Source organism: Meleagris gallopavo, chromosome 1, assembly GCF_905368555.1.
Source record: "Meleagris gallopavo chromosome 1, MGAL_WU_HG_1.1, whole genome shotgun sequence".
NCBI lineage: Eukaryota > Metazoa > Chordata > Aves > Galliformes > Phasianidae > Meleagris > Meleagris gallopavo.
In genome coordinates, this window is record NC_139404.1 from 183912116 (window position 1) to 183926381 (window position 14266).

The following is a 14266-nucleotide window of genomic DNA, read 5'->3' on the forward strand; positions in this document are numbered from 1 at the left end:
AGAACCTGCCAGATGGTCAAAGGGCAAAATGCTGTGTAAAGACCGTGGTTTTGTCCATCAGCGTGGCATTTAGTTTTGAGGAAAAGCAAAGGGTTTACTATAAAAAGGTGCAAAACTCCCTGAGAAACATTGTATGTGTCCTGGTATAGAGCATTTGAAATAATAACTTTTTTTTTTTTTGAAATGAAATTAAGTCAAAGATTTTGGTTTAATTGAACATAAAATACATGTTATTTACTGCTTACCAAGAGCATAGCTAGTTATTACTTAGCCCTCTCAGAGGTGAAGGAGAGCAAGGCTCTCAATACACGTTATGGTTCCTCCAGAATCACATTCTAAATCTAAGGAGATGGTAGAAGAATATCTGAGAGGAATAAATGATACCAGAACAGTGGGCTGCACCCTAAGCAGAATTTTGAAAAACTTTTTAAAACCATTTTAATCAACAGCAATTAATTATATTTCTGCTTTTGCCTTCCCTTCCTCAAGCAAAAGTACCTAGATGGAGGACAAGGGTGCCATCAAGCCAAGCACTCTCCCTTTCTGCTAGGTATTAGGAAGGACATCAGTTCTTCCTGCTGTAGTTTCAAATGCCAAATCTCTCTCTTCAGATTCTTACTCTGGAAGAAGGGCAGTAAAGGAAACTGTCCTTTGTGACATTATACTACATCAGTTACCTGAATACAAAGAAAAATTCTCCCATGTTGCCTGCCATCTGAGGTCAGATACCTCTAGATCTTAGAAGAGATTTACTTGCATCATTTATCAGTGAGCTACTGATGTTGACTTCAACAAAACTTCCTTGATGCTCTAGTTTCAGTTTTTGAGCAAGGTGTTCCCTGTTCATGCTGAAAACAAAATTTAGCTCATCCACTCTTCATCCTTGCTGACTTCTAGCACATTTCTGAAAATCTTCTACATGAGATCATCAGAGTAAAATATTTTCTCCACTTCTTGCTGTTGCTTAAATTCACTCATCCAGGTGTGGCCACTGCTGAGCTAAATAGAAATGTTATCCCTCTTTAGCCTGCACTCATCTGCCCTTCTCTCTACTAAGATGATCATGTCTCAGATCTGCCACCATGTTGGTGAAATTACTGTCTAATCCAATTCATTAGACATGATCTATCTTCTCTTGAACTGCTTGAAGTGGATCTCTTGTATCCCTAATTGTAGTGACTGAATTCTGATAGGAAGCAATTACACAAACAGTTATGTCAATGGATGTAAGGAGCACTGACCAGCTGTTGGGTGTAGGCCAGAGACAGAAAACCAAGGTCAGCCACAGCCAAGGACAGGATTTTGACATCAATCTCATAATTTTTATCATACAGATTATATATGTGCACCATTGGAGAACAGTTCCTATTATTGAATACCCTGCAAGGCTTCGAATTGACTTTGAGCTACAAATTACTGAAAAATCAGAACTGAGTGGTTGTTGGAATTTAATCTAGCCTAAGAGGTAGTTTAAAGAGTGAGCACAAGTAACTTAAACTTCAGGCTCAATTTTAAGTTAGTTCCCTTCCTAATAAGGAATGGAAGTATTTCACATAGTTATTTTGAAATCCATTCTTTCTTCCTCCTCAGAGAAATGACAGTTTGTTAAATTACGTGTCAGCTGCACCACAGATCATTGCTATCCCCAATGGACACCTAAGTTAAGTTTATCGAGCTTTCAGCCTATGTTGTGTTTTTTTAACCCTGCAAATTGCTTTGGTTTTGGATGTGATTTTTCAGCCTGAGGTCTCTGCCCTACCGGATACAACTGTGGTGCAGAAACAAGACAGGTCTCAGTTAACTTCATTAGTTTTGTAGGGGCCCATGGAAAACTTTTTAGAAGTTTGAGGTTCTTCAGAAGAAAAAGTTTGAAAGCCCACTGACTTACAGACCCAGCATTTATATTCCTTTTCTTATATAATTATTACTGCCAATTAGTTGTAATTGAATTTAATACATTTTATTAATTCATTCAATCAGATTAAGTCATTCTCTTGTAAAAAGTAGTATCTCTGATTCTAGGAGCTTGCATTAAAGATGTTTGTGTGAAATGAAGGTGATAAACTGTTCATTATTTGAGCTGCTTTCTCCAAGAAAAGTGGTGATTTGGGAACATGGAGAAATTTGAAAACACCGTGTGTTACCCGAGGCACACTCAGTTTTTGTGGATGGAGAGACCATGCTCAGAATGCATCTGTGATCCATGGTTAACCATCACATTCCTAATCGTCACAGCTCTACAAGACAGAAGTGCAAATTCAATGTGCTCTTTAGTATCAACCATTCATTATTAATGTTGCAAAGCTTTAAAATCTCAGAAATGCCCATCTTTCTCCATATGTCAGCTGACTTCCTAATGTAGCTTGATACCTTGCTAGGTTCCCAGCTGAAAATCCTCCTTCTTCTGGGGGTGAGAAGCCCCTGTGAGTCAGCCAGGGAAAGCTGCCTATTTATCTGCACACACTGTGATTCAGATATGTGTGGGACTGTCTCTAAATGCTGTGTGGAAGGCTCTTGCCTTTATCCTGATGACATAATACAGGGTATTAACTTACCTACCTTGGATGTGCTGTACTTGTTTCCAAATGAATAACAAACAGATTACAGATACTATAAATATTCTGTATAGTTTCTTAATAAGCAGGAATGGCTGTCATTAAAAAGGGCCTTTCCTTAGTAAGTAATTAGTCAGTAAATAACAATTGCTTAAACCCTATTTGCCCCAGTAGACCCCAATTACAACCACACAGTTTGTTGAAAAACATTTTGTTAACTTCCCAATGGCTCTATAATTCTTCCAATAATGACTATACCTCCCTATTAGTTCTGTGCAGTAATTGCCCTTCTAGTGAGTTTTTCTTTTGGTTGTGGTACTGGTTTTGATTAAAGAAAACAAATAGCTCTTAGAGGGATCTTGCTGCCTATCCGCCAGCTCCCCCTTGCTCACCAGAAATTTTTCTGTTGCTTAGGCATAACTTTTGTTTTCTAAACTAGGCATGGTGATGACACTTCACTGGGATCTGAGCTGACAGCAATTAAATTTAGAAATTTTCATATGCGATCCACGTGCCTAAGCTCACATCTACAGTCAATGGAGAACTGCTCGTAAAATCTGTTGAGAACTGAAACGGATGTTGCTCTGGGCATCCTGATCTAATGATTTGCAACCCTGCACACATAAGGGGGTTGAAAATAGATGATCATTATGGTTCTTTTCAACCCAGGCCATTCTATGATTCTATGATTCTATGATTCTATGATTCTATGATTCTATGATTCTATGATTCTATGATTCTATGATTCTATGATTCTATGAAGGCCAGGCTGGATGGAGCTTTGAGCAACCTGGTCTAGTGGGAGGTGTCCCTGCCTATAGCAGGAGGGGGGGGGTTGGAATAAGATGATCTTAAAGGTTCCTTCCAACCCAAACTGTTCTATCATTCTTTGATTCTACGATTCTATGATTCTGTGATTCTATGATTCTATGATGTCTTCACAGCATCACAGAATGTTTGGGCCCTCTGGGTCCATCTGCTCCAACTCCTGCTCCAGCAGAGACACCGAGAGCAGGGTGCCTAGGATCATATCCAGGCAACTTTGGAAGATCTCCAAGAAGGAGACCCAACAGCCTCTCTGGGCAACCTGTTCCAGTGCTCTGTCACCCTCAGACTATGTCAAGCAGAGGTATAGAAACCTCTAAGTGTCCTAATAGGTAATAATGGCTAATTAGTGCTTCAGTCTGAAAAGAAACCCAGTTATCTTCATTAAAATGATATACGTGAAGTTTCTTTATTTTAAGATTAGAGTATATGCATCCTTGAGTTCAAAAACTCGGAACTGAGATGAAAGTAAGGAGGAAATAAGTTTGATCCTGACACTGATTCTTTATTATTTACTTCCCTGGAGTTTCTGCTCATCTATGTGGGAAGAGCGGACATGACATTTTATATATAGAATACTAAGATTTTTAAGAAGGAGGAGCATAAACCAAAAACAAGCCAAAGCCACTGTACCTTTACTCGGCATCTTGGGACTGTACACTGTAAAGGTACGTCATGCATAAATATATGTTGTACCAATAGACTAACGTTACTTATGCAGCATAGGTTGTAGTTGTTTAGTGGCTGCATAGGGGATTGCAGTAGTCTTTTTCAAGTGTCTTTCATAAATGGTAAATGCAGCCTGAGTACTACTGGTCTCCATGTAAGTGTGATTAATCAGTTAACTACTCAGCTGTGACCACAGGTATATTTTCTTCTGCTGAAAATCTTGTCTTTCTCTTCTCCGCTGTGTAACTATGAAGACTTCTCTTTGTATGTAATACATAGGAAATGTCATTTCGGCATTAAAACTTTCATCATGAAGTCAGGAAATCAAGCAATAGCTTGGAAGTTTGAAGTGTAGAAAATAACACATTAACATTTCCATGAAGCATAAAAATAATAGTCTGCTGCTGAACTTCAAAGTTAAGGATGAGAATTTTTTACAAAGGGCATTTGCATCTTCAAAGAAAGAATCATGGGCTTATGAAACTCATGGTCTTGCATTATACGCTGGTCCAGTAAATATAATTGAAAAGGGCCATGATGCAGAATTCCAAGGACTCCATAACAAGCTATGCTACAGTTACTAAGAAAGAGGACATCTGAAAAAGGCCGCAGGCTTAGTTCATTCATTCATTCAAAATAATACATGGGTGACCAGAGGATCCTCAATCAGATCTCCAGCATTTGTCTCGGCATTAAGTGATAAATAACCGTTATCTTTCCAGCTGCTAATATCTCTGAAGAACCACAGCAGATTGTTCTCCCATGAAAGACTTGGGAGTCCTGATGGATGAGAAGCTGGACATGAGCCAGCAGTGTGCTTTCACTGCTAGAAAGCCAACAGTATCCTGGGATGTACCAATACAAAATCCTGGGAATCTGTAGAAGAGTTATAATTTGTATGCATTTTGTTGGTGATTTCTGCAACTACAAATGATTTACATTAAGAAATAATGAAAAATATCACTGTTTCTGGTTTGATTTTTAGTTAAATTTAACTGAGAGAGCCACATTCAAGTTTGCTGTAAAATTGCTTCCTTGTTCCAAGCAAATGAGTACATAAGGGAGAATATATCATGCTAAGAAGGGCACTGGATGAAAGTTTGTTGCAGCAAAGCCCTGGCCCTTCTTTGGTGGACTGAGGGGACACAGAACTACATGCACTGGTAGCACACAACATTCTTTCAAATAATACCATTTTTGATTCATATATTTCAGTTCAATTCAAACAATACATGTTCTGCAGTGGAATAAAAATAATAACAAATTGTTCTGCAGTGGAAAAAAAAAAATGTTCTTTGAGTAAATGTATCTTTTTGTAAAATAGCTGAAGAATTAAATAGAACATCAAAGTCCAGAATCTGTATAATTGTTCATCAAAGAAATGGTGCTTGATAGCTTGATACAGTATGGTCTCTTGCATGTAATGCAATGGAAGACACAATGGAAGATTGTGTCTATGTATGCAACATTGTCTTTAAAAAAAAAAAAAAAAAAAAAAAAAAAGTTGTTCTCCACTGAAACAAATCTGAAAAAAAGCATGCATAATATGTTTTAATGTGGATGACTTGAATGCCATTTCAGTTTACGATACACACAAAACAAAACTATTAGAACCACTGTGTTCCCTTTTTGTATTTCTAGCTGAAAGCTGGGTACTGTAACCAATGGCCCAAGTATATCTGGCTTAGTAGCTGCAATAGCTTTTTGATACTTCCCATCTGTAATTATGCAAAATACTCCAAAATAGTAAATATCTGCTTGAAATTTAGCAGCAGAGTAGACTGTCTAGATGTAGCTGTGACACAGTTTTAGATTAGTGTCACTTCATAACAAAGGGAAAAATATTTTGATGTCCTGTGATTAATGATGTAAACTTTCTTGAAATTCATATCTACCAATGTGCTATTGTGTAAAGTTGTAGAATAAGCATAATGAACCTTTGCAGGAGTCTCACCCTCTGAACACAAAATCTGCATTGATTTCTGATAACACAGTGGTTAAAACATGACAAAAAGGCTGCAGTTGATTGAAGACTATATTAGAGCTTACTGTTTGAAAAGAACTGGGTTCACTAGCTATTGGCATTATGTATCATCATAAGTAAGCTAAAGTATCTGCAGTCACTTAATATATTAGAACCAGTTTCCCTAACACTGAATTTTTAAGATATGGGCTGGATAAGTGGACAAAAATGCATGTGGAGGATCAGCATTATGGGTGAGCTCAAAGAGTTGTGGTGTTCGGTGTTGAGTTCAGTTCTGTGTTGATCAGAAACTAAGGAAGTCCCTCAGGGATCAATACTGATCAGTGACTAATACTGCTTCGTGTCCTCGCCACCAACCTGTATGATGGGATGGAGTGCACCCTTAGAAAGTTTGTGGATAATACTAAATTAGAGAAAGAAGTTAATATTCTGAATGGCAGGATTGCTACTCAAGCAGATCCATACAGGTTGAAGAAATGGGTTTTAAGGAACATCATGGAATTTAACAAGTGCAAGATCTTACACTGAGGAGGGAATAATACCATGTAACATCACAGGGTGGAGTTCAAACATCTATGAAGCAGCTGTGCTGAAAAGGGCCTGTAGGTCCGGATGGATAAGAAGCTGACCATGAGCCAGCAACATGCAATTGTAGCAAAGAGCACTGCATTAGGAAAATGGTGTCCAGAAGGTTAAGAGAAGTGATCCTGCCACTTTATTTGCCACTGGTAAGACTACATCTGGAGTAGTATGTTTTGTTACAGGCTTTTGAAAGGAAAATAGATATTGATATACTGCTGTGAGTCCAGCTGTGCCCAACAAGTAGGTCAAGGACCTAGAGCACATACCATAAGGCTGAGAAAGGCTGAGAAATTTGGGGTTGCTAAGTTTGGAAAAGAGGCTGAAAGGCCTTACTACCATCTACAATTACCTGACCAGAGGGTGAATGAACATGAGTCTTCTGAATGTGCACAGAGACAGGACGAGAGTCAATGGGAACGAATTTCAAAATAGGAGGTTCCAAATAGACAATGGGGAAGATAATATATCATAAAGGCAGTCAAACACTGATGTAGGTAGGTTGTCTAGAAAGACTGTGTAAGCTCCATCCTTAGAGGCGCTGAAACTGACTGAACATAGTCCTGAGCAACCTGATCTGTTTAATGTGTTTTGAGCACAGGACTGGACATGATGATCTCCGAAGTTTTCTCCCATCATTTGGGGATTCTAATATTATTGAGATAGTGAGGGGAAAATTACAACTACTAACATATAGATTACCACACAGGTGTGAATATTTCAAACCAGATGTAATCTTTATTTTAAGTCTCTTATTTTTTTTTTTTTCCTTTGGTAACAGTTGTCCAAAAACATAGAAAAAGTGCTAACACTGAAAACAAGAGGCTGTGACAGAGGTTGTCCTTCCTAGAAAGCTATTTGTATCGCATGTAGAGGAAGCTTTTATTAAGGCTGCTCAGCCATGTAAGCAAATCATCCTCCTCAAGGCTGGAGAAACAAGGCTTGACCAAACTACTTTTGACATGAAAAATGGAGCAGTATTAGAAAGAAGTATAGATGCAGTGAAGAGTTGCAGACAGACTTGGAAATTTGCTATCAGCAGAAGATGAGAAGGAGGAGAAAGTGACAATATCTGCTAGAGGAGCCACAGTCTTTTGCAATTGCAATCTTAGCAATTGCAGTTGTCTTATCCTCCTGGAAACCATCCTGAGCAGCAGCAATCACCTGGACTTCCGAGTGCTTCCTGGCCTGGAAAATCCGTGAACTTCTTTTGTGTTCACAGTAATCAAGCAAGCTCTGTTTTGTGGAGAAAATAAAAAGCAGTGAAAATCTGTGTCTGGAGTCTGTTGTGTGGGGCTCACTGGTGACAGGCGACAGGATAAGGGGAAATGGCCTCAAGTTTTGCCAGGGTAAGCTTAGGCTGGATATCAGGAAAAACTTGCTGATGAACCACCCAGCCCAGAAAGCCAACTGTATCCTGGGTTGTGTCAGAGAAGTGTGATCAGGGAGGAGATTCTGACCCTCTATTCTGCTCTCATTAGCCCCCACCTGCAGTACTGCATCTACTTCTGGAGTCCTCAACACAAGAAGGACATGGAGCTGTTGGAGTGGGTCCAGAGGAGGGTCACGAAGATGATCAGAGGGCTGGAGCACCTTCCCTACAAGGACAGGCTTATGGAATTCTGGTCATGAGAGCTCTAGAGCTCAGCACTGGGGCCAGTTCTTTTTAACATCTTTATTAATGATCTTGACAAGGGGATTGAGTGTACTCTCATTAGGTTGGAAATGACACCAAGCTGGGAGGAAGTGTTGATCTGCCTGAGGAGAGAAAGGCACTACAGAAGGACCTGGATAGACTGGATTGGTGGGCCAAGGTTAACTGTGTTATTTTCAATAGGGCCAAATGTCAGGTCCTGCATTTTGGACATAACAACTCCAGGCAATCTTACAGGCTTGGGGAGGAGTGGCTGGAAACCAGTCTAATGGAAAGGGACCTTGGTGTACTGATGGACAGTAGGCTGAATATGAGCCAGCAGTGTGCCCAGGTGGCCAAGAAGGCCAATGGCATCCTGGCTTGTATCAGGAGTGGTGAACAGGACTAAGGAAGTCACCCTACCCCTGTACTTGGCACTGGTGAGTACATCGGCCCCATCTCAAGTATTGTGTTCAGTTTTGGGCACCTCAGTACAGAAATGGAGAGATGCTGGAGCAGGCCCAAAGAAGGGGAACAAGACTTGTAAAGGGCTTGGAGAATATGCCGTACAAGGGGAGACTGAAGGAACTGGGGCTGTTTAGTCTGGTGGAGGTTGAGGGTAGACCTTACTGCTCTCTTCAAATACCTGAAAGGTGATTGCAGTGAGAGCTGGATTGGTGGATTGGTCTCTCCTCACTGGTGACAGGACGAGGGGGAATGGCCTGAAGTTGAACCAAGGGAGGTTTAGTTTGGCTATTAGGAAAAATGTCTTTACAGAAAGAGTGATTAATCACTGGAATGATGACCAGGGAGATGGTTGAGTCACCATCCATGGATGTGTTTAAAACCATTTGGATGTGGTTGTCAGGGACATGATTTAGTGGAGGGTTGTTAAAGTTAGGGTTTGGAGTTTTGTCTGCACAGGACCTTGAAATTAACTTTTCTGTGAGCAGACACCAAAAATATTCCATGGGATATTCTCAACAGTCATCAAAGATTGAAATCCTGAACTGGGATGAACGCTGTTCTCTAGAGCTAGAGAGTGTGACAGCCCAACTCTGTGACCAGGTCCAGAAGAAAACACAGAAGGTCACATTCATTGCAGTTTCAACCTTCAGCTCTAGTTGTTGTTTTCCAAGTATCTTTTTTTTTGATGCAGTTAATGTGGTACTTAACCTAGAATAAATTATTTACAAAAGAAAGCAAACTTCTTTTTTTTTAATTGTAGAATCACCAAGGTTGGTTCCCACAGAGACGCATAAGTCTTGTGCTCCACACCCCTCACCAGCTTCATTGCCCTTTTCTGGACACATTCCAGGGCCTCAATGTCCTTCCTGTAGTGAGGAGCCCAAAACTGAACACAGTACTGAAAGAGCAGCCTCACCAGGGCTGAGTACAGAAGGATGATTGCCTACCTCCTCCTGCTTGCCATTGGCCTTCTTGGCCACCTGAGCACACTGCTGGCTCATGTTCAGCCAAGTGTGAACCAGTATCCCCAGATCTGTTTCCTCTACACAGTCTTCCAGCCACTTTGCCCCAAGTCTGTAGGTTTGCCTGGGGTTGTTGTGGCCAAAGTTCAAGACCTGGTCCGTGATCTTGTTAAACCTCATCCCACTGACCTCAGACCAGCTATCTAGCCTGTCCAGATCCCTCTGCAGGGCCCTCCTACTCTCAGGAAGATTGACACTTACTCCCATCTTGATGCCATCTGCAAACTTACCAAGGGTGCACTCAATGCCTTCATCCAGGTCATCAATAAAGATACTGAATGACACAGGCCCCAGTACCCACCCCTGGGGAACACCTCTTGTGACTGGACAGCAGCTGGATTTAACTCCATTCACCACCCAGTCCTCCACCCGGCAAAGAGTGTATCTGTCCAAGCCACGGGCTGCCAGCTGGGAGACAATGTCAGATGTTTGATGAATTCTAGATAGAATATATCAGCAGCCTTTCTGTCATCCACCAGGCAGGTCACTCAATTATAGGAGATCAGGTTAGTCAAGCAGAACCTGCCTTTCTTGGACTCACGCTGGCTGGGCCTGATCCGCCAGTTTTCCCGCACGTGCTGTGTGAACTCACTCAAGATAATCTGCTCCGTAACTTTTCCTGGCACTGAGGTTAGGCTGATGGGCCCACAGTAACCCAGATCTTCCTTACAACTCTTGTAGATGGGAGTCATGTTGGCAAGTATGTTCTTCCTCAATATACTTTCATATTGTGTTATAAGTATATAACCTCTATGAATGATGGGTTATTTTAAACTACATTTATATTTTTCTTTCAAATATAAATCGAGGGAAAATGGATTTTGAGTTGCAATAAGTAAAGAGAAAAAAATAATTTGCAAGTATTTTATGTAAGAAGTGGATACATTGCTATAGAGAAAAGTAAAACATTGCCACCTATAGAGGTTTCGGCATCCATGTACTTTAATTTAAATTTTATGCACTGGATTGATTTTCAGATTAAATCAAATTCAGTTCTGTGCAGTAATGCCTGGTACAAAAGCTTACTTTAACAGACATGAATTATTGTTCACATGTCCAGGACTCATTCAGTAGCAGTGTCTGGCACATTAAATATCTCAATTTATTTTGTGGACACCATGCAGAGCAGGATCTCATTCAGGAAAAGTCATGGTAGTAGAATCCACTAATAATAAGTATTATTTCAATGAATTCCTATCACTTGTGACAAAATATTAAATATGGAAATACGTCCTTCTCTGAACAATGCACTGTCCTCTTCCCTAAGTTAGAGAGAAATTAATTTGATGGGTGGACTATTCAGTGGATAAGGAATTGGTTGGGTGATAGCAACCAGAAGATTGTTGTCAACGGCTCTATGTTCAGGTGGACAGCAGTGATGAATAGTGTCCTCCAGGGATCTGTTTTGGAACCAGTGCTCTTCAGCATCTTTATCAACGGACATAGATGATCGGATCAAGTGCACCCTCAGCAAGTTTGCAGATGACACCAAGTTGTATGATGCAGTTGATATGACAGAAGAAGGGATGCCATAGAAAGGGATCTAAACACACTTGAAAAGTGGTCTCACATGAACCAAGTGAGGTTCAACAAGGCCAACTGCAAGATGTTGCATTTGGGTCAAGGCAATCCCAGATGTGAGTGCAGTCTAAAGAAGAACTCACTGAGAGCAGCCCTGTGGAGATGGATTTGGGAGTTTTGGTGGATGACAAGCTGGACACGAGCCACTAGCGTGCTCTAGCAGCCTGGAAGGCCACAGTAACCTGGGCTACATCAAAAGAGAGATGGCCAGTAGGTTGCAGGAGGTGATTGTCCCCTTCTGCTCTGCCCTTGTGCATCCAGGTCTGGGGCCCCCAACATAGGAAAGATGTGGAGCTTTTGGAGAGAGCCCAGAGGAGGCCAAGAAACTGCTCAGGGGGCTGGAGCACCTCTCTTATGAAGATAGGCTAATGGAGATGGGCTTGTTAAGCCCAGCAAAGAGGAAGTGTCAGGGAGACTTCATTGTAGCCTTTGAGTATTTAAACAGAGATTATAAACAGAAGAGAAATCTTTTTACACAAGCAGATGTGATAGGACAAGGGGGAAAGGTTTTAATCTGGAAGAGGGGAGACTTACGTTACGTATTAGGAAGAAGTTTTTTACTGAGTGTGGTGAGGCACTGGCACAGGCTGCCCAGAGAAGCTGTGGTACACCATTCCTGGAAGTGTCCAGGACCAAGCTTCATGGGGTCCAAGGCATCCTGAAAAGGTGGGGGGCAAACATCTCATGGCAGAGATTGGAACTGGATTGGCTTTAATGTCCCTTCCAACTCGAGTCATTCTACGATTCAATGATTATTAGCATAAACTTCCATTAGGATAGTTGAGGAAGTATCTGCACAGGGACTCTTGTAAATGATCTTTCATTTTTAATATACAATGATAATTTGTAAAATAACTTCATAAAGACTTCAGATTTGCTTCTTATGAATATGCAGAATGATAGCTGCTCACTTCTGTGGTTAAGCAATTGGTTATGGTGTTTTATTGAGCTAAAACAACATTAGGAATTTGATAAAAATTTTGGACTATTTTTATTTGAGTTATCACGTGATAAACCAAGATTGATCAATTCACTTCTAAGACTAATTCATGTGCAAGTTCAGACAACAAATTTTGAGTACTCAGAGAAGTCAGAAAAAGCCAAATTGTCAATGAAGAAAACTTGATGTCCATTCCTACAAGTTTTCAAGACTCTTGAAACTTCTTATGTCCTCTGGGACAAGTTTCATGTATATTATTTTATATTATATAAGTATATCAGGTATATTAGTTATTTCTTCAGGACATTAATTTGGAGGTTATAAGCAAAAACAGTACATACAAAAATCATAACTGCCAGACTTACAAAACTGTGTTCAAAGAACCTACATTTTAGTGACTGATACTTTTAGCCATTTTTATGACCAGGCTGAAGTTGTTCCACTGAAGATTCTGAATTTACCTGTAAAATAATCATAGGTCCTAATTGTTTAACTGTTACTGGTAGTGGATTAAGTAAACCCCTAGATCTGTAATGTAGAGAAAATATTTAGATCTCTCATATACCTGTTCAGACTTTTCAGTGTTCATCAGGCTACTAGTTTACGAGGCCTAGGGTACTGAACTTCAGAAATCATCAGGAATTAGCTGATTAACATGAATGAAACTAGAAGAATCATCTCATTTGCTATGTTGCCGCAACTTACACGGCAAGCAAGTAAAACAGTTAAAATATGGTGCTTCACTGAAGTTTTTCTGTATGTGTAAAAAAAGGACTTTGTTTAAGATCTTTGTTAGCAGTGTATTTGTTGCACAAATTAACTACAACAGAAATATTTTTCATACAAACTGGTGTGACAGCAGCCTTCTTTCCTATTTCAATACCTGAAATTGAAATAAAAGCTGATTGGCTTCTTGCTTCTCCTCTATGAGTGCTACTAAAAGTAATGTGCATTTCAGAACTAATGATAAGATAACTTTATTCACTGTGTGCATGCACACAGACCCAAAATCTGATTTTGAGATAATGCAAATCACACTGTGTAAGTGACTGCAGTGATGCAAGGTATAATGCACTCTATAATCTGACCTGTACGGTCACTGTTACCTAAAAAAGGTGAAACCCAATATAAATTTGAGCTGAGTGGAAAGAAAGTTCAGAATCATAATTTCATTATATGAACTGTGTAAATATGAACTGTAGGTATACTAATGATGGGATTGAGATTACCTTTGTCTGAAATGTGCTTACATATGAGCTACCTGATCCCAGTTACAATCAATGAAGACATTGTGAGGTCTGTCAGTCAGTTCCTCTGACCAATAAGGAAAGCTATTCCAAGATAAATGAACTATTTCCTAGGCCTCCATGGACTGCAGTAGGAATTTAGAGACTTGAATGTGTACCAAAACCTACACGGGAGAAATCCCAAATTAGGCAAGACAAATTCTGATATAACTACCCAAACTTTACTAGCTTTAACTAGTAAATAAATATTCCACAATCAATGAGACCAGCACCACCATGGAACAATTCATCACATCTTTGGATGCATGATTATCATAGATGAAAGGGATCCTATCTATGCTGATAGATATTCTCTACATAGGGAAAGTTGAAACTTACATTAGATTAGACAACAAAGGTGGATTTTATTCAAGACTAGATGTCTACATATGAGGCAAGTATCTCAGCTGCCATTACAGTTAAAAGGGCTTTTTCATTCAGTCACTCACTAGTGTCTACTGTCACTTGAGGCAATCTGAGCTATCATGCCTGGTGTCCAATTGCTATTCCAGATTACTACAGGACATATGCCACAATTTCCAGTCTGTTGAAAATGTGGCAATTATGTTAAAGTGCATCAAGTTACTTTAGTTGTATATTTTGAGGTAAATAAACAGAGCACAATGAAAATTCAATTTTCTCAAGAAAGAATTTTACCTGAAGTACATATGTAAGATAAAAAAAATATATTACGTTATCATGAAATAGGGAAATACAGTGTATG